The sequence below is a fragment of the Rhea americana genome, unplaced genomic scaffold (assembly GCF_003343005.1).
Source record: "Rhea americana isolate MKP2758 unplaced genomic scaffold, rheAme1 scaffold_36, whole genome shotgun sequence".
Lineage (NCBI taxonomy): Eukaryota > Metazoa > Chordata > Aves > Rheiformes > Rheidae > Rhea > Rhea americana.
In genome coordinates this window covers 5,718,750-5,741,314 of record NW_028186490.1, presented here as the reverse complement: position 1 = coordinate 5,741,314, position 22,565 = coordinate 5,718,750, and positions in this window count along the sequence as shown.

The window sequence follows — 22,565 nt, the reverse complement described above, 5'->3', positions numbered from 1 at the left end:
AGCTAGGTTGCTGGTAAATGCTGCCCACTGTCCACTGTAGCATAATATTGATTATGAATTTGCCTAGAAGAATGCTTAGCAAAAAGCCAGGATTTTAGTAAAATACATGTATTATGTATGTGATTCAAACTTTTCCATTAATCTAAAATATCAATCCTGGTAGCCCTCTGGTAAGCAGTAGTATCTTAGCTAAAATATTAAGAAAAATAGTTTTGAATTACTGACAAAACAAAAGCTAAGCCTACAGTTTACTGAGTTGTAAAAGGCTATATTTTCTTGGTAAGCATGCCTGTTAGACCAAAACTTCACAAGAGACTCCATAAGAGTATGATTCCTGTGCTCAAGGAAATCTCATAATATAACTGATGTAACCTAAACAAAGAGACACARAATTACAGTCCTGTTATGTATGAGGAAAAAGTTGTACATTTGAAGCATATTTTCAGTACAACAACAAGGGAGATCTTCAATTTCTCAGTAAAACCAACTCAATTTGCATCTTCTCTGGATAGCACAAAGTTAGATAGGGGGAGCTATGTAAAAACATTAACTCCCTCCTGCAACAGCAATCATTTTTACCATTTCAACTAATTTTGACCCACATTCCATTTACTGATAAGCAACTTCAATCTCAAGAACAATTGAGGAAATTCAGCCACATTTTACAATATCCTCCTTTCCAAAAAATAAATTCAGCAATTCATATAAAAGATGAACCTACAATAATTCAAACCAACTAAGAAAAAAAAAAAAAAAAAAAAAAAAAAAAAAAAAAAAACAGAACTCTAAATATCATGTGGAGTCGCATCAGAGAAGACCATGTTTTCTACAGTGTAGATGGCCAGTCATGGACTTCTGTGGCCTCAGACACGGACAAAGCACAGTGTACAGAGCTGCCACCTCCACAAGGAGGGAAGACTACGCCATCACCAGTAACACTACTGTCCCCTGTATCGATTTACATATTAATTGGACTTGAATCATTTAAAAAAAATGTAGGAGAGGGGTTAGAGGTGCTGAAGTCTTTGAAATGAAAACAAGCCTGTGATCAAAAGAAACCTGTAAGCACCAAGTAGCTCATTCCATCTGTCGCTTCTTCCTTCAGTTTAAAGATGTCAGGTTCATGCCCAAAGTGAGTCCCATGGTGTAGAAGCAATTTTATTCTACTGAACAGATTGTGTTCACACAGAAACAGAAGCTTTAACTAGTTTTATTAAACTTCTGTCCTTCAATAACTGTCCCAGATGTGTGAACAGAGGCTCAGTTGCTAAACAACTTGTTCAGAAACCTTTCATTTCTTGTAAGGGTCTATATAATTAAGTATAAAACAATTTTATCTTTGTATAATTCCTCTTGTCTATTTTGAGCTTCAAAGCACTCTTAATTCTTGTCTTGTCTCATACCAAACCCCCTTCAAAGAGAAAAGCTAAAATCACAATGGTCACCTGCATTGCTCTGAAGATGCATCATTTTTGACTCCATTTTCCACTCCTCTTTTCCCAAATTCTCACACATCTTTCACATTTGAAGCGACATTCACAAAAGTCAAGTTTTGCCTAAGGAAGATAGCCCCTATTTATCATGAGTGAAGCAAAAAAGCTCCTCTAAGTCACTTTACAGCACAATCTGAAATTAGATGCTCAAATGCTCTCCATTTACAGAGGAATTCTGGCTTCCAAAGGCTCACATGCAGGTTCTTTGAAACACTAAAAATGGGCTGAAAATTCCTTTGTACTTGAAGAAAAAATGACAAAATGATGCCAACCAATGTTGAAGATAAAATCCTGGTGCCAGTTCAGACTTTGAATCTTAACAGGCTGTTAACCTCAGCATAATTTGCATCAGGAAAAGTATCTGTCCTTGTCAAATGACCTTGATTTTCCATGTGTCTCCACAATATGTCACTGAGGTAACTGAGGACAGTGTGCCCAGATTATCTTCAAAAACACTTTAATGGATCTTGGGCTTTCTCTTCAGATAGCCAGCACACTGGCTAGAAGCTAGAAGCCAGCCCTATAGCAGCCATGTCCCCACATGAAGCCCTGCATAGCCCTCACCTGCCGCATGCAGTAGTAGGGCTCCAGAGGGAAGGAGGTCTTTCACTGAGGATATGCAAATCGATGAGCATTACAGGTACCTGCAGGCAACACGAATGTAACAAAAAGAAACTCCTGTCTGTGGTATTCTGCGTCTCATCAGACTCATCTCACTCATTTTTTTTTTTCTCATTTCCAGAGAGGCAGACTGTCCCTCAACAATTTGGACGCTCACAGAGGAGTCCCAGGTGGAGGCATCTCACATGGAATGGGATAGAGAAGCCAGAAAATTCAGTCTTCATCATGGCAAATTGATTTTGAGCAGCTACCATCTCTCCCTGATCACATGACATCAAAAGCCTCTTTTGACGCACCATGTCTCCAGCCAGGGCATCAGAGACTTTTCCTGAAAAATCAATCCACCATCCACAATTTGAAAACTGCACAATGCAGATTAAAAAATTTAAAAAGTCAAGGGATAGCACTTGGCCTCTACGTCTTTCCCATCTCTTGGTCTCCCCCTTCTCCTTGGTTAAAGGGAACCCATCAGCCACCTTACTTTGATTACATTTGTTTGTATAACACTGTTAATATAGCTTTAATGCTAGCACACTTGTATTACTATTTGCCTTTGTTAGAAATACTGTAAATGGTTTGATCACTTGTGCTTATTTTACATGTTGATTTTTTACAGCAGTTGAAACCATATCTCTTTAATGGCTGACAGCTACTTTTGCTGTTTCTTTTTCTTTTACTTGTTGCATAACTTAGCACAGCTGTTCTTACCTTAGCTTGTAGAAATATTTCTCATTTATTGCTGTATTTTTTGGCACAACAGATGTAGGGACAAAGAGGACAAAAGGGATGCTTTTGGAGACAGGACCTAAGATATTGCACAGGGCTCGTGATTTGGTCTGGCATAGCTAAGACTGGCTTCTAAACAGAGTGTGAAGAAGGTGATGGACAAAGCACATCAGGAAAAAACACTAACGAAAATACAGGAAAAATCTTTTCTTCATCCCCCTTACCATTAACAAGAAAAAAAAAAAAAAACAACAAAAACATCCAACTTGGAATCCATGACACTGAAGCAGTGAGCACACAGTAAGGCATTTTCTGCAAAGAAGTCAGTCTGGGCTTTCCAAATGGAACTGACTTTCTGATTCCTGCAGCTGCATGAAGCATCATGCACCTCCCCTTCTTGCTCTCACAGATGTTATGCTGGATATGGCTAGCAAATACAATCCAGCTCACAAACTGTGCATCACTCAAGTCTGGTCCTGCTGGATATCCAATTCCTTCACAGGCAGCCAAAAAGCCCATTCCAATGACATGCAGCAGCTACCAAGGAGATAACTAAGTATATCCATGCTAGCAGTCAGGTCACTAGCAAATGCCTTTGAGTCAGAGCAACACAGGCAGATAGGAATGCCAGGCAGAAATGACGACACAACAGTTCCCATGAGCCTTACGGGATCTGTGCCAAATGTAAATAGGCCTGTAGCATAGCCTCTTCCAGCCTGGAAATGCTCAACTCTCTGGCAGTATGAACCCCCACAACCACCTTGCATTAACGCCAGTAATGCAGCAGCATGATCTGCAGCCTGAAGCACAACAGTGCAGAAACAACTCCTGTCGGTAAAGAGCTGTGTCCGGCCAGAAGACGTGGTAGGATAGATGAATGCTGTCCACAGCAGAAACACAGCTGGGGAAGCCTCTGTGCACACAGGTCTCCACAGCCTAAAGTGTGTTTAATTGCTCTGATGTAGAGGGGGCTCAGAAGTTTCCTTAGGCTGCTCCAACTCTATTTCAGAGCTGAGTTGCACTGCCAGTTCCAGTCAGATTCAGGAGCTGCCAGCTCCTGAATGACCTTCCTCTCTGTGGTCACATCATGAATGTGCATGATCATTCCCTGGTCAAACAAATCAGGCCTGAGCTCAGTACACTTTATTATCATTTGACCATTYGGAAGTCCACACCCCAGTGCACATTTACAAATGGTCCACCATCACCTATCATTCTCAATTACTCAGAGCCTGTACAGAAGATGTACAGACCAGCAAAGCAGACAGGAAAACTATCACCACTGGCAATACCTGTCAGGCTGGTATTACAGCCAGCTGCACTCAGGAGGATCAAGTGCAAACTGCACAGGACACATTGTGTTGGTACACAAAGCATAGCTGCCACTAGCTGTAATACTACGTGCAGGTAAGGACCCAAGATTACTCAAGCACAGATGCAATACTAGAAACAAACAGGGCCAGATTGGCAGTGCTACTTTCCAATTCACCTTGCTCTGCAGAGATCTTGGAAGCAAAGACAACATCAAAACAGATATTTCCYTCAAATACATCCCTTTGTAGATGGGTTAATATCTGACAATTTACATGGAAATCACAAAGGGAAAGAGACATAACACAGTCTAGAATATCAGACAGTATACCTAGAAGGAATGGTAAATAATCTCACTAAGTCAGTTTTGACAAGAAATGAGCTGACCACACAACCATACCTTAGATAAGATATATTGAATAAAATCTGATCCAGCAAATGATGCAGATATATGTAGATCATGCACAAATGCTTAGGAAACTAGAGTGAAGGCAGTGTTTCTCTGTTTCTCTCCTGACTACCTTCTTGGGATGCTACAGATTATAAAGGGCCCTATAGACCCAAACAGAATTTCCTCCCAGCTTTGTGTCACAATCACCTGTAGAATTTGCCATCGTTGGTTAATATTCTTGCTATTTAGTGAGCCTAAGTGGTTTTCCACACAGCACACACTTATCCATCCACCTGCCTTAATTTATATGACTGCCATTAGCGTCTGCAATTTCATCAGCTAGGAATAAAGACACAAGCTTTCAATACAAATGCTACAGGGCATATGCTGATCATGGGCTGGTGTCAAGAAAGAACATACCCTTCATTGTATGCTATTATATAATTACAGGTAAATGTATTATGKGGATTTATATTTTCATTTGAAGTGTCTGGTATAAATCAACATCATGGGCAGGATACAAGATTAGATGGGTCATTGGGTCTTTCCTGATACAGCAAATAATTTGCTCTATATCAAGTGAAACACTTTTTTTCTTTCCCAGTTCCAGTAACTCCATTCAACAGCTTCAATTTCCCTTGAATTGCTTTCTTATAAACCTATTCAGTGTGTCAATCACAAAGCAGAAGCTAATCATCCAAAAATGTCTCTTCCACTTTCCCAAACATCTACTAAATAGGATTCAGGCAAAAAGATTAAAAAGCTAAACTTGTTCTGACTCTCTCAATCTCATTCCAGTCACTGAAGGAGTAATTCCTTTTGCTTCAGATGTTTTTTTTTTTTTAAAAAAAAAAAAAAAAAAAGTTTATTTAGACCTTCTTGCTTTAAGTAAGCAAGTTTTTAATCTATCACATACATTCCTGTAATGTAGGTTTGATGTTAATGGGTTGTAAAGTGGGTAATAATTTTCTAACTGACCTCTTCAATCAGATTAGATCATATTATTGACCATGCTGTTTGTTTTATAACCACAATCATATTGTGGAAGAACATCTCTTGCAAGTAGCACGTTTGTAAGTGCCCATTAAGGCAAAGGATGACAGGTCTGCATGTTTGGCACTTTTAAAATACTTTTTACTACCTTGCTAGCTCTATTCCCATCAGCATCCTAACACTATCTATTTGTATATTTCTGGATTCCTATGATGTGGCTTTTTCTTGTTGTTGTTGTTGTTAAAAGATGTGCTATGAATGCACTAAAGTCCTAAATAAGCAAGCAAGCTAAATTTTGAAAACAGCCACCTAACTCCACCAAGCACTCCCACATTTCTGAATGATTCTTTTGGTCACTGCCACACTTCTTAGAAGGAAACCCTGGGTATTGTTTCACGGTGACACTTACTGGGAATTTTTTAATCAAACATTTATAAGAAAAAGTCCATTCACATACCCTTTTCAGCACTCACTACAATTTATCTGCATCAACATATTGCAGGATTATGACGATCAAAAGCTTCCTTTAAACATCACATATGACTTAACTGCCTTTATACTCAATGGATGCATTCAGCTGAGGAGCCTTACACCTCCTAAACAAAAATGACAGCTTGTGGTGAGGCACAAGCTCCCAAGACTGAACCAATGAGTTCCTCAAAGGCCAAGTCAGCTGAAGAACATCCCCAACCCCAAGTCTACCAGAAAGCTTGTTCACATTTCTTTACCCCAGTTCACTGGTCCTTCTGTAGTATCACTGCAACTTTCTTGAGGACAGACTGTGATCAGGGAAACAATTTGTATAAAAAATACAAAAGTGAAAAACAGCAGGGGAGAGCAGCAGATAAACCTAACTTAGAACAGAAACTAGTTTTATTGCTAGAGGAAACAGAGCATCAATTTTTGCCACCAAGCCCCCTCTGGTGTGGCTTTGGCAAAAAACAGTTTTCTCCTAATGCATCAACTACTCCTTTTTAAAATGAGGATAATATTTTCTCTCACTGTCCTTATTTGTTGTTTAATCCATTAAGTTTTAAGACTTTTCAAGGAAAGGTTTATGTTCATGTGCTGTTCAACACAGTAGGGTACCAGTATTAACTGTAGATACTAGAAATGAAAATACATTCCCATAAAGATTTCAGTTTCATAGCAAGAGGATCCTAACTAAAACACCTGCAGTATTTATGACTGGCAAGCAAAGGAAAAAAACCATCCCATGTCTTCCATTTTCATTTTATTACACTTCACTGAGTCTCCAAATTGTGTTTCAGAGTTGCAATTCAAATGATAAGGCACTGAAAAGTAAAGGCAAATGCCAGAAGGAGTAGTAGTGGTGTCAGCTTCACATTATTCTTTTCTAGCAGTTATTTCTAGTAATGAACCGAGCTGCTTTCCTCCAGTTCGATGAATATAAATATCCAGATACTGTCTCCCTCCCTAACATACTTTTTCCTGAGAAGTATTTCTACAGTAGGTTCACTATGAAATGATTGACTGATGAATAGTTCTTAGTCTTTTATTACGAAAGTCTTTCTTCCATATAAGGATCTTTCCTCCTGAAGCTGCAATAGCCTTTTCAGAAGTGTTACAAAATGTGTGTATACAAAATGAAATTCTAAATGTTGCTAGATCTGTTCCTAAATCCTTACTGAATTTTAATGAAGAGTAATTTGAGTCATCTTTGCCTGGCAGTAACCCATTCAAAAGTTTGAGCTCTTACACATCTAAATTACCCAAGATAATTTGGATTAATAGAAAGTATTTCATCACTACATACCCAGCGATTATTCAGGTAGGAAAACATCAGTTAAGAGTTAAAGAACCAGGATTCAGCCCAACAGCTACACTTACTGTTGTCAGTTTTTTTAAATTAGATCTAATGAGATTTAAAAAACATAAAGGAAATACAAGCATGATACAATATACATACTAAAGTAAGAACCACTAATATGAACTTACAGCACTCCCTCAACTGCAGAAATACGTGAGCAAGCTGCGACTCACAGCCACAAGGAACTGCAATTAGTCTACTTTCTGGGAGCAAGACAGTTGCAGTATGATCGTGATACACTCAAGCGATGCATTTTTCTACGATGCCAATAGTGTTTCGGGGGCTAAGTCAGGTAGGGAATTCTATGGGGTAACCAGGACCCACATTGTAAGCTGTTGACACTCACCGTTCCTCCCTRTACCCTTCATGCATTAGCTTTTTTTATACACTAAAAGATGACCAAAAGCAAACCAAACCTTTTCTCTCCACCAAAATTCAGTTAAATTTGCCTTGAGAACACCTCATATCCACTCTTCATACTAGACTGCCACRGAGCTGAAAAAAAAAGTTAATTTCTGTGCTGGAAAATCGATTTCAAAAAATTTTATGTCTCAGTATAAAACAAATCACAATCATATGTTAATGGTAAAAATAAAAAATAATAAAGAAAATTCGATAACAATTAAATCTACATAGACAACAGGCTACAGAAACGTAAATCTGTAGATCCAAGTATCACCTTAGTATTGAAACCATCGTGTATTACATTCCTTAAAACTGCTTCATGTGTTTTAGACCAAAACGGGAGATCATGCAAAAGCTATTTGCCTTTACAAGGCAAATGTATAAGCTAATTTTTGATAGAAATTTTCAGATTAAATAAAAATTGAATTTTATTTACAAAAATATTGTTAAATATTAAGATTCCCTGCCCATACCCTCTTTTGCACAGGCCATTGAATACTGTAGGGTTGGGTAATGTTTAGAGTATCTTTTCTCTCACTCTTTTCCAAACTATTCCAACACTGGAATATACAGATAGGATAGTTCAAAAGTTAAAGTGGCTGAGACRGTTTCATTTTATCGCCAAAACTCACTTGTGAAAGAAGCAGGATTCACATACAGATATATGTGGTTTTCCGAGATAAAAATATACATGTAATTAAAATGTATGTTATGAAGATGGTGGTTTATAATCAGAATAAATTGATTTGTGAGCCTGAAGTACAGCAAGAAGTAATTACTGTACTCGGCATCTGACTTACTCATTTAATAGACAGCTCTATATCAGGAATCGTTGTTGCTGAGACTTTTGGTGATGGCAACACGATCTTAAAAGCTTCTCTTTAGCTCTCACAGGTCAATACATTCTTTTGAAAAGAAAAGATCAGCAAAACTGGGTGGTTACAGACCTTCCTCAAATGTAAAGAAGGCAGACTTTGCAGACAACACACCAAGACCATAAAATTAAAGAATGAACTCTAGCTAAATAAAGTAATGGTTCTCCAGTGGAAAGACAAAATACAATTAGAATTCACATACTTATTTTAAGATCAATATTTTTCTACTGATTTGCTGAGAAGGCTTTTATGAAATTTAAGCATAGTTCACTTTTAAATACTCTTACTGCCAAAGGGTATGGTAGGCAGTATTAATTCCTTTCCTTTTATAGATCAATAACTAGATTGCCGATTTGCTTAAAGTGCTTTGGAAAAAAAGCTGGAAGATGGAAGCTATATTTTACCACTCTACATGGCATGTTGAAAGACTTGATAACCCCTTATCACCTCAGTTAACAAAGATCACGATACTCAAAGACAGCCTGGAAAGGAACCAAAAACAAATATGAAACAACTTTTCCTCACAAATTAAAAAAGTCAGGGTTTACCAACACAGACAAAACCCAGACCTGAGTACATTACTGAGGTTAAGCCCAGCTTTCCAGTGAAGCTTGTGGCCAATAGGCATGGAGATGCAAGCTGAGAAACAGAAAGAAATATTAAGACGACAAGCAGAAAGAAATAGTAAGAGGACATTGCTAGCATTAAACTTTCCAGGGTAGGTTGACTCCTTATAAAATTTCTAAGGAAAATGATACTATCAATACAATCTTTAAAAGACTTAATGAGAAGCGAAAATAGACTCCTTTCAGATCACTTCACTCCCTTCTGAAAGAAGGTAAGAGAAAAGGATATGGTTAACACAAAAAAAGATTAATTTTTCTTGACATCAGTTTGCTATTAAAATAATAGCGCATCTGTGTAGCCAGTGGATATCTAGACTGTCCTACAAAAACACAAGACAAAAACAAGAATTATCACAATCCAGTGCTACCTTGTGGTATTTTCTAGTATCTCATTCCACATAACTTCAGGAAATCACAATTTACTTTTTTATTCTTGTACTGCACCTTACAGAACTTCAATCAGAACTTTTTAGTCATTCCTCTTTCTTCCCAAGAAGACATATTCAAGGCAGTGTAGTTGATTAGCTTGATTAAAACACTGATTGTAATTTAATTTAGCTTAAAATGCACACAGCTTCACTTTCTAAAGTAAAACAAGACAAAATAATTCTTTTAATCAGGAGAAGACTGAGCAAGTAAAAAACCTCAGTTCTTTCAGAAACGTCATAAAATTGCAGCATGAACCACACAGAATGACCTCAATTTTTGCAGCTTACATTTTATGGAGGATGTTGCTTCAAGAACACAGTTGAGGGTTATTACACTCAAATATTAGGATTTTGTTCAGGAAAACTCAGAACAAAAAAAAAGAGAGAGAGAGAGAGGGAGAGAGATGCTGGGAGAGTAGTAAGGGGGATTTTCATCAATATTTACCCTGACCTTCTGTTCTTTCCAAGGCATTTGCTTTTGTCCCCAGTACTGACAAGATACTGGATTAGATAGATCTCTGTGTGTGATGTGCTTGTAGCATAGGAATGGAAAGCAAAAATGAAATTCTGCGGAAAAAGGACAGACTAGTGTTTTGTGTCAAAGCTGACAATGATAGAAAAGTGCCATAGTCAAAAAAAAAAAAATAGAATAAGGATATTGTTCTGATAAAAAGAGCAGATGAGCATTTAAGTTTTCCTGCAAATAATAAATTTTGCAATCCAACTTCATTCTGAAGGAAAACAATGGAATCATATAGGATTCGTTGGTTGAAGGATGATAAGATGATGACAAAGAAATCATTTGCACCATTAACACATTTGTAATACCCAAATACCTTGTTAACTAATACATAATACATGAAAATATTGATGTATTAAGTCATAATAATTAATATATTCTGCAAAGTAACAGCATAAGTTTATATCTAGACAGTTAAGACAGTGACACTGTTAATTCTTTCATTAGTGATCAACAAAAATCAAGCAATTATAATAGAGTAAAATTTGGTTCTCTGCATGCCTGATAGGTCCCTATATAACCTCCTGCATCCTGTATAGGCAAACATATTTGTTCCTTCTGAAAGGCCCTGGCCCTGTAAAATGCTGCCCTAGAATAAGAGTTTTTTTGTCCTGTCTCAGTAGGTCCCAGCCACTCCTCAGAACACTGAACTGGATAGCAGATGCATCTGTCARTGACAGATGTCCAGTTCTCTTATGATACATCTCTGAGTTCTGGCCTCTTTTCTCTTATTCCACCACTTCAAATAAGTTTTGATGCAACAGGAAAAAGCCACAACTTTTTTCACCTCTTATTCAGGGAAGTCAGCCTTCTGGGAGCACATCAATGCCTCCAAACTGCCCTAATAGGTAGGCTGGAYCAGAGTCTGGTGCTAGAGTCTCTCCTACATGATGGAAAACTCACAAATGCTCCTCTCTCGCATTAGAATTGCAGGTTTTGGATTCCTGCAGCTTCCTTACATTGCACTAGCAAATAATGCCTACCCTTCGCTGGAAGATATCGGCATAAACAAAAACGAAGTTCATTATAAGCAACAGCTTTCTGAGAGGGGAGATAACAGTAGTTACGGAAATTGATAATTTTGCAGGTTTTGTTTAGGAAGCACCATCTTCAGCTTAGTTTTAATCTGCTTTAGAGAAAAAAATATATTGCTTTTGGCTTCAGATAAATACAAAAAGGAGACTGAGGAGATTAATTAGTTTTAGTTTACTGAATGCCCTTCATTATTATTGTTGGAAAAATGCACTTAGGCAGCTAATAAGGAAAGTATTTTAACTCTAATGGACATAAACATTGTATTATGTTTTGGCATTAGAAAATGGAAGTAGAGTTGTCTTAAGGCTGGCTGACATATTAAATACTTCTATTCCTCCACACTGGAAATGTTAATTGAACAACAAAAGACATCAATATACCAGGGAAGTTCTTCTCAAATACTAGCAACTTTCCCTAGTGACCCTAAAACACTGGCTAGGTGAACAGCTGCTCAGGAGTACAACCATTATGAATTTTATTCCACTTAATAGCAGATGCAGGAAATGGAAGGTTATATTACAGATCAATACACAGACTAAGGAAATCTGACAACCTTTGGTAAGAATCAGAAGAATAGATGGCATTAATTAATTCACTGGGCTGTTGAAAAAAAGAAAAACATTTTTTGCAACTGCAATAGACTAGAAATGCTCTGCTCTGAAATATACTCTTGATTAATGTGAAAAGCAGACTCAGTTATAAGTATCCTCCTCTGTAGAACTTGCAAATTCTATTTAAAAAGCCACTTAAAGAAATCTTGACAATTTCTTTTGACCCTCACATGATTAAGTGACAGAGTAGCACCTAGTTGTATTGAATATACTTATTTTAGTAATAAACAAACTATAAAGACAACCAATTTTTAAAACTGTATTTCATAGCACTAGCAATTGTGCTCGTACTTGTGAGCTCTGAAATTCTAGCCCTAAATGTCAAAGACATATGAGAAACTACAGTTAGAAGTTTCATTTATAATTGGAGTTTTTTTAAACTTATCACTTGTGGGGCGATCTACAATAAAAGTGTGGCGCACAAATATCACTAACAGACAATTTAGTCTCTGAATGCATTCATATGACATACGAATGTAAAAGGTTTTTCTATAACAGGAGTTAAGCATATACTAACTCCAGAGTGTTGCACAAAGGATGCTGAAACAAGTTCAAGTGCACAGAGGTTTATTAGCAAGGTCCATAGCTGATGGCATACATCAGCTCTAACAGTTAAAGTTACTTTTGTGAAAAAAATAAAGATGAGACAGAGAGAGACAGAGAATGGAGCATCTTTGATGAGAGGCAGGGGTCATACGGCCAGTTGACAGATAAGCTCTATTCAGGGAAGTTATCAGGTCCCTACTGTAAAAAAAAATGCAGTCAAGAGGTGAGGAAAAGGGAAAAGAGGGGTGGTTCATACACCAGCAGCAGTCACTTCCTATGGGAAGCAGCATTGGGGTTTGCAGGTGCAAGGCTGTGAGAGCAACAGCACAGAAACAACAGGGAAAAAATAGTGCCCCGGAAGCTCTGTAAAAGACTGCCGCAGCAGCCTGGGGTACAGAGCTGCAGAAATGCAAAGGAAGGCCTTTAGCATTGCAAAAGGAAACTAAGGCATCATGCAACGGGAGGTTAGTATTAGAAAAGGAACCAAAACAAGTGAACTATGTTACATTCTGGACAGAAAATCACCTTTTCATGGTTAGGTTCAGACTATMGTTCAGTAAACAGAACAAGTAGCTTTAATATGTTACTTAATTCCTATTATTTTTTAAAAAAGTCTTTGCTGTTTTCAGCAAAAGTATCTGTCAATGTGCCGCACCTACCAAACCTACCAAAAAGCTGCTTTAACTGCAGCTCCCTAAAAAAAGAGGGTAGTAGAGAAGAGAGGAGAAAAAGATGATGTAGAGATGAGAAGAAACCATAACTGCATAATTGCAATTATTTGATAGAAAATGACACCTATCTGAGAAGTCTGCATCAGGAGTCAGGTTTACTTGACGGTCTGAAAGCATAGTAAATCCTCTCGTCTTCCTTTTGCCATGCTTTGGATTTTGAATACTTAAGTTGGTGCTTTTCTTTAGAAAAGGAAGGGAGAGCTAAAATGGTTGGATGATGCATCTAAAATAAATGTCCTCTCACAACACCACCACCTACCTCAACAAAAAAGCTCTAAATAGACCTCTGTTCCTGAGTATTTATTTTAATAAACTAAGTCTAAGCTTGTATGCTCTAGGTGACATTGCTTGAGCAGGGAGGTTGGACTAGATGATCTCCAGAGGTCCCTTCCAACCTTACCGATTCTGTGATTCAGTAAATGCTTCTAAGGTTTGTTCCTACAGCACCACTCATCTTTGCTTCTAGACCTTTCAGAGTAAAGGAAAATCTTCTACATAAATGGATTTTAGTTACCAAGAGGCACCTGTTAGCAACAGTGACTCAGGCAGATTGTTCTTTTCTCTGCACAGCACTTGATATCTACGTATCAGACATAGCCTCCAAAAAAATGAGATAGGGAGGGAAGGTCACACATCAACCTAGTACTGTGAATGAGATTTGACCTTCAAGTAACTAACAAACTTTCTTTTCAAGGTAAATGAGGACTAGTCCTGTGTTTTGTGCCCTCTGTGAATAGAGATAATACCACTTGTTCCAGTGGATTAGTGGCTTCTCTACCTGATCAAACCAGTTTGAAGCTGGGGCAGCAGCCAGGAAAATGACAAGAATAAATGGCATGAGTCACTCCCATTTGATCTTTGTGAAGGTTTTGGGGCACTCTCTAGATCTATCTTTGATAACATACACAAAGATGAACAACATCATTAATAGCTTATTATTCAACTGGTACAATGCTAGTCTGAGAAAATCTGCAGAAATTCTTATATCTATATAAATATAGATATATAACATTCAGTACTAAAAGAAGGCACATGAAACTGCCAGCTGTTTAATGCATAATCTTTATACTCAGCTGACTCGTACTTTGCTTTTCTTACAGCGAGGGCTAAAGTAAGTTTGCAAAAATGGCAGAACATTTAGTCAAAATGGCTTTAATGATTAGGCAAAGATACATGGCATATCTGCATGGGTTTGTTTTTGTCTCGCTTCCAAAATGAGCAGCTAGCACGGTCTGATCACCAGTCCTGAATTGCAGAGCCATTCAAAGGCTTCCTAGATCAGCAATCTCACCTTCCTTCTCCAGACACACAAGGGCATAACCTGGGAAGGGCAGGCTAAACGATCCTCAGTGTTTTTCCCCTGTACTTCATATTTATTCCTCTCATATTTTTGTCCTTCTGTTCATTCATAGTGGCATCCTGGAAAGGATAATTTTGCAACATTTTCTCTTCCAGGACAACACTAACCACTCACAGCTATCTGCAATTTGCTAGCAAAGCCTGATGCAGCTCGTCTTGCATCTTCTCACGGAGCTTATCATTTTAGCCTGTCAGAGAGCTTTTTTCTATTCCTGCCTTCAGTTCACACGTTCTTTGTAGCCCTTCCTCCACAAATCTGACTGCCTATGAACTACTTATTCTCTTTCCTACRTGACTCCTGGGCTCCCAAGTTTCCTTTCAGTTGCACTTTCCCTCTCTCTCATAGTTCTGTAGTGTCATGGATTTATTTTTAGGTGTTAAAGATTATTGATGATAAATAATTGTTAGGCCTGCTACCTTAATGTGGACCTGTTCTCTGTATATTATCTAGGTCTTATTCTTGAAGGGGGGGGGGAATGTTTCCATCTTCCACTACCTTTAGAAAGATTGTGCACACATGAAGGAAATACCTCTCTCAGAATAAAAGCAGAGCAGGTGCCTGGCAAAGGATAGGGTCAGAAATAGGGAAGACAAAAATGCCCTATCCAGGGTTTCAGATATATATATATACACACACATACATATATACAGGGTTTCATATATATATATATATACATATAGAAAATAATCCAAACCTAGAAACAAAACATAAAGAAGTGGTGGTCTACAAGTGATTCCTGATTAACCATTATCATAAACTCCAGAGGTGTTTCTGTTACATYGATCTTTTCTACATGAGCATTCTACTAGGAAATTGTCCCAGTAATCTCTCTTGGGGATGTGGAGGATGACCATCCAATTAAAATTCATGGATAGTATTCCCAAAAGCCTGGCACATTAATCCCCTGCAACTGTTAAGCAACAGATACTGCATCTGGAAGAAGCCATCCAGTGTTCCTTCCAAAACCATGTTTCCTGTAATTTTGGTCAGGTTTTCCAGACCTGCCTTTGATTTTATCAGGAGCCATCTGGTAATTGTCCTTTGAGACTTTTTTTTTTTTTTTTTAGTTTGATAAGGAATTTTTAATATTATTATTGCTGCCTGTAGCCCAAGATGACTCATAGTCACCCTAGTTAAAGAATTCTTGTAATAGTGGCTACAGGCTTCAAGCACCTTCATACAATTTCACCAACAACTGAAATTAACATCAGACTTCTTTTCTTGGTGAGTACCATTTCTGTTACTATAAGTCTGTTGCTTAGTTATGTAGAGTCCTTTCTAAACAACTCCCAGTAAAATGTTGTCTTCCAGCCATGTAGTGTGATAGCATGTGGATGTGTTTTTCAAACTTAGATAGTTCCAGTGCAATAGCAGTAACTACAAATGGAGGGGAGGGGGAGTAGAGAGAGAATTTATCCAAAATAGTTATCAATGGTATACACATATCTCTGCCCTGTGCCCTGCAAGCTATAAGATATCATCTCCTATCCTCCCACCAGGTAGCTAGTTCTCCAGAAGGTCAAGACCAGACTTCCCCAGCAGAACACAACTCCCTGATGCACTGTGATAGTCTGCAACTATTCCCAAGAGCTGGCAAACCACACGTTATGACTATTTATATATAAAGAGACTGATTAGAGCCCTCAGAGTAAATCCATGAAAAAAGTATAAAACACAATTGTCACAGCTTGCATTCACACGGTGCTATATATGTCACAGTGATAAGCATGTACTAAGTTGAAAAGCTACATGATTAACCAATTTTTCATCCTCTTTTGACTGCCTTCCCTGCAGTATTTCTCACAAAAGTCATCACTATTTTATACACTTAGGCAACTTAAAACAACTGCAAACATCAAACAGTAAGAATCAACTAGTCCCAGAACTGTGCTTCTTCCATCTATTTTCAAAAGCAATTTATCTCTGAACACTACTCAAGACCTCTGTGGGATGAAATTAAGTTATGCAACAGTGACAAGATTTTTTCAGCCTGCAGGTTAGCTAGGTATCATACTTAAGCCACAGAAAAGCAAGCTTTACACTTTCACAGAGACAAAATATCCAATTTCTCGTACTTTTGCTTTTAAGCTGGAAAATCCCCCCCCCCCAAATAACAGGCTCAATAAATCACAGCATATTTGGTATGCAAAAGCTATAGTTTGTTCCTGCATGGTTCCCTGCAAGTCTTGCACAATTAGGGTGATGAACAACTAAAGGATACATCAGTCCCTGACAGTTATTTCTTAATATATCTCTATAAATCAGGTTTTTTCCCCCTCTGATGTATATAATACATTGCACTGTAGCATTCTACTGGACAGAGTTTAACATTATTGATACCCAAGGTTATAACTCACTTGTGACCAGTTGCACAACTGAGCCAATACTGGGCATATAAAACCTTCGGCACCACACTGTAATCTCCCTATTACTAAAAAAAAAAAAAAAAAAAAAAAAAAAAAAAAAAAAAAAAAAAAAAAAAAAAAAAAAAAAAAAAAAAAAAAAAAAAAAAAGACCATCATTTTCACGCATTTGGAATATTAGTATAGGGAGAAATTTAAAAAAAAAAACTATGAACAGTCTAATCACGATCATATATACCATTTGAAAATTGCGTTAATCATTAGGAGAAAAAGCTGTGGAGAAGGAAAGGAAATAGTGATTTTTGGTGTGAATTAATAAGAAGTCTGTACTGGAGTACTCAAGTCTGATGAGTCTCGTGCAAAGATAGGTTAAATGCTGCAGCAAAGGAGATTAAAAAGGAGAAAATTCTTTCTTTCTGGCTGCTGATGCACAGGGCTGGTTTTAGCCAGAATGTTCTGGAGCATATTACATCCCTCTCTGCCTCTCCATAAACCTTCCTGTAAATTTCTCCCTTCCACAGGGGAAAAAATGCAGTATTGGTAACAGAACACACCAACAGTACTAAGTAAACTTGCAAGTTGATGTTCAGCTTACAAGCTTCCAAAGGCCTCCGAGTTGTTTTGATTACCAGTGTTCCTCAGCAGCTTTGGTCAGAAGCTCAGAGTCTTCACTCATTTTTCTTTTCCTCTTTTACTTCCCACCTTTCACTTATATCTATGCTGTTTTCCATGTGGTCTGGTTTTTTGTGCCGCTTTTTGAAAATGTGCTTTGTATTTTCAGCTTCTCTTCTGAAGAGGCATTTTGCTTTCTGTGTTGATCTACACTTTGCTCAATTACACCAGATCAGCTTCATTCTTTCCACAAGACAATATCCTGCAAGTCATTGAAGCACAGTCCGGTAACTGGATTGCTCTTACTCACCTAACTGTGGCCTGCTAAGCAAATCTAGCTCTAATCTAACCTAATAACATCATACAGATAAACTGCATTTTATCAACCTCTTTTTTTCAGTGCATAAACTCACCTTTGTGATGAGTCACATTCATCACTTCTCCCTCTCCCATAAATCTCTGCAAGCAGTGGAGATTTTGGAAATTTTAGCTGCAAAGTCACTTTTACTCATCTTGGCGCCTCTTTGCTCAAGAATACATTCTGCTAGCTTTACCTACAGTCCTGAAATTGGTGCTTACAACAGATGAGAAGCCTGAGTCCACATTTAAAAGTTGGAGTGAGACTTTCATAAAGTAACCTTGGCTGCTGAGCTACCTGTTAGAAGAAGTGAAATCTCTAAGCATATTCGCCTGCTAACATGCCTTTTTACAGACACCACTGTGCCGGAGCCAGAGTATTCCAGGTGGAGCCGGGGGGTATTTTCCAGCCCAGGACTCTTACAGAGCAAGTTATCTCTGCAACACATGGATGCAATAGATCACAAAATGCAAGCTATGACAAGCATGGCTGCAAATCATGCCATTATGACTTACGTACCAATGAACCGAATTTTTCTCAACGTAGAATTGATATATTCATAAGGAAAAAAAAACATACTAATCAGACAGCTTAGTCACTCATTTTTCCAAGGCTAAGAAAAGATAACACTGTGGGCAAATCAGAGCTTCCAAAAACTGATATTCCACTTTGCAAGATATCTATCTTCCAGAGCCACTATTTGTTAATATTCCAGAGCCACACAATACAGAAATTTTTATACAGGAAGAGCTGTCTACATTTTCACCAACTCCATATAGTTTAACAGGAAGTGACAAGATTTCTACAGGTCAAAAATAATACCCATGTATAAATTCTGAAGTGGATACCAGCTAATCCTGCTTTTAAAGGCACTGCCACATCCACATGAACTATTTAAAACACAAAATTAAAGAACATCATTGGAACTAAATGTTCCCAATATCTGAATGATTTTTTTTTTAAATCAAGCATTCTCACTGCATATAATTTTGCTTGGTGATCTCCATGCATTAAATAGGATCATTCAACAACAGGTATCACAGTCTGATTTCTAAGTAATGAGAATTATATTCCTAACCATACAGAAATAATGTGCTGCAGATCTATCAGTATCATTTCACTATATATGGTAAGTGATGAATGACAATGAAGGTAAAGCATAAGCACACAAGAATATCATCTCACTAGGTCTGTTGCTATTTTCAATAACAAAGATTAAACTAGGTACTGGAAGTGCTCTTTTGTACAGTTTTATTGATTTAAACTGAAATTGTTCATTTAATTATACTGGCAGTTCCACTACCTGAATTCTATTTTTTTTGCATTTTCTTTCCCTATTCTAATTTTGCAGGCTTTCTTCTCTTTCAAAGTCAATTTAATCTTCATCTCCAACAAATGAATACTGTCTCTTTTTCAAATCCATTTAGTATTTTCATTTTAGAAGCCCATATTGGCAGAATTCTATCTCATTTTCTCCTTCTCTAATTCACTAAGGACACGTTACTTGCATGAGAACCTTGAGAATAAATATTTGCACCAGTCGTTACCTTTCTACCCTAACACCCGTGTATAGAAGAATGATTTAACCAGTCTACTGAGAACAAAGTATTTTTCAAGCTGCTTGGAGCTTTTACTTACAAAAGTCAACTTGCGGGGATCTAAGATTTTAAAATATACATATAAAAAATAAAAAAGCAAAGCGTCCAACTTAGCTATCCTTCTCCAGAGGTTTTTTGACAAGTCTGGGTTTCAGACTTGGAGAAGCCAAGTCATGCAGTTTCACCTATTTCTGGCATGCCAGCACAATTGTCTGCTGGACAACCTTCTTCACAAAATAATTTTCTGATACAGTGGCCTTTCATAAGTCAAGCAAGTTAGACTGTTCTGGCTAGATAATCATCTACCATGAAGTTCAATAATTTCAAGTTTTAAAGATTTCTGTGCCTGACTTAAATGTGTTTGTCATAGAATCACAGAATGGTTGAGGATAGAAGGGACCTCTGGTGATCATTTAATCCAACTGCCCTGCTCAAGCAGGGAAACCTCAAGCACGTTGCCCAGGATACTGTGCAGACGACTTTGCAACAGGCTTCAGGCAACCTGTTCCAGCGCTCTGTTACCCTCACACTAAAGAAGTTTTTCCTTATAGTCAGATGAACCTTTCCACGTTTCAGTTTGTGCCCATCCCCTTTCATTCTATTGCTGGGTATAACTGCCATTTATACAATCACAGTTTTAGTTTCTTCTTTTTGAAAATGTTTGCCTAGGTATATAAAATATTGTCAATAGCTTTAACTACAGCTTGTTAACATCAAAGCAGTTAGTGGTCTTACTATAGAAGATTTTCAATAAAACTATTGAATTAATCCTTTTTTGCAGACTCTTACCTTGCCTCACTGAAAACAAAGGCGTGATGTGAAACAGGAGAGTAACTTACGTTTTCATGGCTCAGACTGTTAATTTTCAAATTATTGTTGTTGTGTGAATTAAGCTGAAGTAAACTTCCCTTCCAAAACTGCTCTTCAAAGCAAAGCCATACAATTTTTGTCATTTATTTCATTCTATGACACTACAAAATCACAAATTGCATAAACTTCAAATTAATTTGCCCAAACACATATCCTAATGTAAAGAAATAATGGAAAAATAAACTGGCTGTGTGATATTTCACGCTTCTCTTTTCCTGGAGCTATGTAGTACTCCTTTCCAGTCTTGGCCTTCAGGATACACTACATAGGTACAGGAAAGGCAAGCCATAAGCTACAGCTCAAATCACTGAACCCTTAGCTCCATGGAGGTGATTACACAAGCTTAAGTGTATACTTCAGAGACCAACAGTTTGCATTGCCATGCTGAACAAGCATTCTGTTTATTTTCACCTTTAAGAGTCTAAATTCTACAGATGGATCAGGTCATTAGGAAAGGGAACACCTTCTCTTTTTTTCTCAGGGAGAATTTTAATTTCTTTGGACTTTCATTCTGAACATTTTCCAATAGACAAATAATATATTCAATGTTCAGTTTAACATCTCTCTTACTGGGGTAAAAGTACAGAGTAGAAAGTGTAGATTCTAAACATCATTTAAAGGACTCCACCAAATTTCACATGCACGGCCATGACAAGCATCAAGTCAAGGCCACCTGATTAAGCTCTCTTCAGAGCTCTTAAATCTCTTTCAGAAAAATCCCCTATTTTATCACAGGGCCCAGGTTCATTACGAACCTTAAGGTTCAATAACTGAAGGAGAAAAAAAAAAGCAGTTTTCATGGTTTTTGTCTAAAAAATGCTGTTCAGGATACTTACAATGTATGATCTAATTCTTAACTCTTTGCTGATTCAATATAGATTGGTGATAAGTTTCCATCAAGTACATTATTCTAAATCCCAGTAGAATTGCCATTGCCATTTCCAGATTATATCGCAAGTTATCATACATGCACTGCTGCATTAACAACTTCACTAAGTATGACGTCATAAGGTTTTAGAGCCCAAACTGGAAAGTTTTGAAGCATGAAATAATACCAGAAGATAAAATGTGAAGACTAAAATTAAAGTATGTAAGAGGCTTTGGGATACATTTTACTAATATCACATTTTAATCTTTTGGCACCATCATACCCCAGCTATTTAAAAAAGCTTTAGGCCCTCCACTAGCTCTCCACGTACACCCAGTGACAATTATGTCCATTAGTTGCCTTAGCAACGGAGGCAGAGGTTAAGTCATTTTCTAGAAGAGGCCCAGTGCAAATTATGGCATTATACCAACTTATTGCCAATCGTTTTAATTAAAACATTTCACTTTCATCTCGGCTAACAGCAGAGATCAGTAAACAGGGCAGATCAGATTACTGATATTTAAACTCCCCTGCCTTTGGAAAGGCCTATTGTAGCTTAATTACTGTTGAGCAGGACTAACAAAGCAAGAGCAAAGTGAAATCATTCAGGTTCAAGGCATGAAGGATACAGTATCATAAATTCTAAATGTGTGCAATACCAAATGAAACTGATATAATTTCTAGGAACTTATCACTGCACTATTGCAACGTTTATGATACTGCCAACAAGAATACCTTCTTCCAAAATGCTACTCTGCCTTTTTTTCATCCCATTCCATGAAGCTGTTTTGCTTCTGTGACAGTGAAATGTAATTTTTGGTATTGCCCACAAATGTGCTAGAGAAGAGCAGAGCTGCCACGTATCCAGGAATTAAGGGAATAACTGCCAGCCAGGAAGGAGACAAATAGGGGATCTTATGAAAGGAACAGATTTGGAAGAAGGTACAATATATGTGGTGTATATTGAGAAATGGGGGAAGGCGTGAGAACACTGCGGGAAAAAGTCTCAGAACAGGTAGAAAGAGAAAAGAGATTCAGCATTCAGCCATCACCACGGGATCGTCACAGTATCGCAACATTTGACGGCATCTATACGGGAAGAACAATCACCTCCTTCCCACCTCCACTGCCATTCTGCTATTGTATATCATATTTACCGGCAGCAGAGAGTCATCCTCAGAAAAATTCCTGTATCTAATGCAAGCTCTCTCTAAACCTAGATAGCAAATACTGCATTTGTTGTTTTGTCTCTGGCATATCATTCTGCCACGCTATTACTATTACTGAAAATACTGTTATTTTTAAGCAATGCATGAAGAAGTGCAAAAAAAAAAAAAAACTATAAAGCACATCAAGTAGCTGCTATGCCCATGGTACTGTTCAGATTCTCCCA